We start from the raw sequence: 2292 nt of genomic DNA on the forward strand, positions 1-2292 counted from the left end.
CTGGGTTGTCAGAGGGAAAGGAGTTTGACAGGTTTGCTTCGTTGTCGCTATGCAGTTCCTGACTCTGCATTTGACCTGTAGATTCTACCAGTCTAGAAAAAAGTCACTTCATGCAAAGCTGATGGAGTTTTGAAGTTTCCCCACCTGTAAAATCATTTGTGGACATGATCCTCAAGCGAGGGATCGAGATGGAGTGTGGAAGCAGATCTAAGGACCAGCTTAGGTGTGAAGTGACAGGAGCAATGAGAGTCAGCTGGAAAGGATGGTGGCAGGGCACTGACCCAAGTAGAAGTGAAGTTCAATTAACCAGTTCCACTAACGTCTGCGGCTGCCAGTGATCTAAGGAGCTACCCATTTGGAGTCATTATCAGTGTGATAGATATTAGAGAGATGTGATTTTCTTGGGACTTTCCTGGTGGAGGCAAGTAACTTTCATTTAAAGAGTCTGCTGGCAAGTATACCTTGGAGAGGACTACCAGAGTGGAAAGATCCTAGGACGAGAAAAGGTTATTCAAACAACAATCCAGTTAACCTTCTCCATCTATCACCACTAGACAGTATCCACAGTACTAATTCCAGAAAGTGTGGAATATAACCCTGTGGTTTTATTTATTTATTTTAGTGGGTTGGTCTTATTCTCGGCAACATTTTGTTTGGTTTTGGGGGGCTTGGGAAGAAGGAACCACACAGAAATATATCAGTATGCTTTGGTCATCATCAAGCTAGTCAGTCTTCAGGGGGTGTAGCTCAGTGGTAGAGCATGTGCTTTGCATGTACAAGGTCCCTGGTTCAATTCCTGGCACCTCCACTTCACCATTTAGCAACCTCAACCTCTAATTTCCTTTATCATGTTTGTTCTGCTCACAGGAAAAGAAAGACAATGGTCCAAACAGTTGCTTTTAGTGTTCTTCCATTTATACCTGTTGGGGATTAACGTCTCCCTGGGCAGGATGTCAGCAGAAGGAAGACAAGAACGAAGAGACAGAGAAGGAACCAGCCCTTGCCCCAAAGCAAGAAGACTTTCACCACAACATGTAATCAATTAATATTCAGTTTTAGTTAGCATATCATGGATAATCAAGGTAGAAGAACAAGGACAGAGAGAAAGGAGAAAAGGAAATGGCCCTCCGAAAACCCCTTAATGCTTTTAATCATTTAAAGTCAGACTAGAGGAAAGTTTCCAGCTGATTTTCTTTTTTTAGTGGCACAGTGGTTAAGAGTTCGTCTGCTAACCAAAAGGTGGACAGTTCCAGTCCTTCAGCCTCTCCTTGGAAACCCTATGGGGCAGTCCTCTCTGCCAATATGGACTTTAGGAGTCAGAATTGACTCAGTCCCAATGGGTTAAAATGGCCCTCTATGGCAATCTTTGACAGAGCGGTCGATGGGGGATGATTGATTAGATGACTTTGGACAACCCAAACAACAGCGCTCAAGAAACACAGAGATATTCAACATGAACATTGCAACTATAATCCAAATTTTAGCGACCGACAGTATCACTGGCCACAATAGTTCAATTTGGGAGTAGATTAGCTTTAAGGTCTTAACAGTTTCTTGTGCCACTCCTGGTTTTAGCAGAGCAGTTATTCTCGTTCATCATAAAACGACTTTCATTGGAGAATTTCAAACACCATGTTGTAGAAAATATCCCACACTGCACACACACCTAGCTGAATTAAAATGACATATGAGCATTGGTGAGTACCCTATTAAAATTCCTTCCCTTCGACATTTCTTATATTTGGCTACAGAATTCCACTTTCCTGTAGTTACAACTTTAAATAAAGTCACAGAACGTATTCATTTCACACCACACCAAAGATTTTTGAGGGAGATGCATCCAAAGGACTATGTAGAGGGGTGAGGAGAAAGAGAGCAGAGAAGGGTAAAAATAGATAGATGCATCTCAGTTGCTTGTGTTTCCTATAACAAACACTCTCAACTGGAAGCCATTTCAAGAAGCTTCTACTTCTTGCCAAACCAGAAATGAGGCACCAAGAAGGAGTTCCAACCTTCAATACCTGAGCTGGAATCAGAGGCCTTATCCTTCGGGCCACAAGACTGATACACTAAAAAGCAGTCCAAATCTGAAAGAGAAGTGTTGCTAGGGACCACGTGGTTTCTATTTTCAAATGCTTAACTTTGAAATTCAAAGAAAATTTAACGACGTTCAAAAAGGAATCAAGTAGCAGCTGAAAACAATTACATAACATTAATAAACTTTGCAATGATCAGGAGTGATGTATTTCTTCCAGGGTGCTGTTCTCTAAGTCACTGATAATAATGATACTT

The 2292-nt window shown here is 41.6% G+C and overlaps 1 non-coding gene across 1 annotated transcript; it reads left to right on the forward strand.

The window, feature by feature from the left end:
* The first annotated feature begins 736 nt into the window (after window positions 1-736).
* Window positions 737-808, forward strand: TRNAA-UGC (transfer RNA alanine (anticodon UGC)). The gene has a single exon. It is a non-coding gene; the product is annotated as a tRNA-Ala (tRNA).
* The last annotated feature ends 1484 nt before the right edge of the window (window positions 809-2292 follow it).

Source organism: Loxodonta africana, chromosome 1 (genome assembly GCF_030014295.1).
Source record: "Loxodonta africana isolate mLoxAfr1 chromosome 1, mLoxAfr1.hap2, whole genome shotgun sequence".
Taxonomy (NCBI): domain Eukaryota; kingdom Metazoa; phylum Chordata; class Mammalia; order Proboscidea; family Elephantidae; genus Loxodonta; species Loxodonta africana.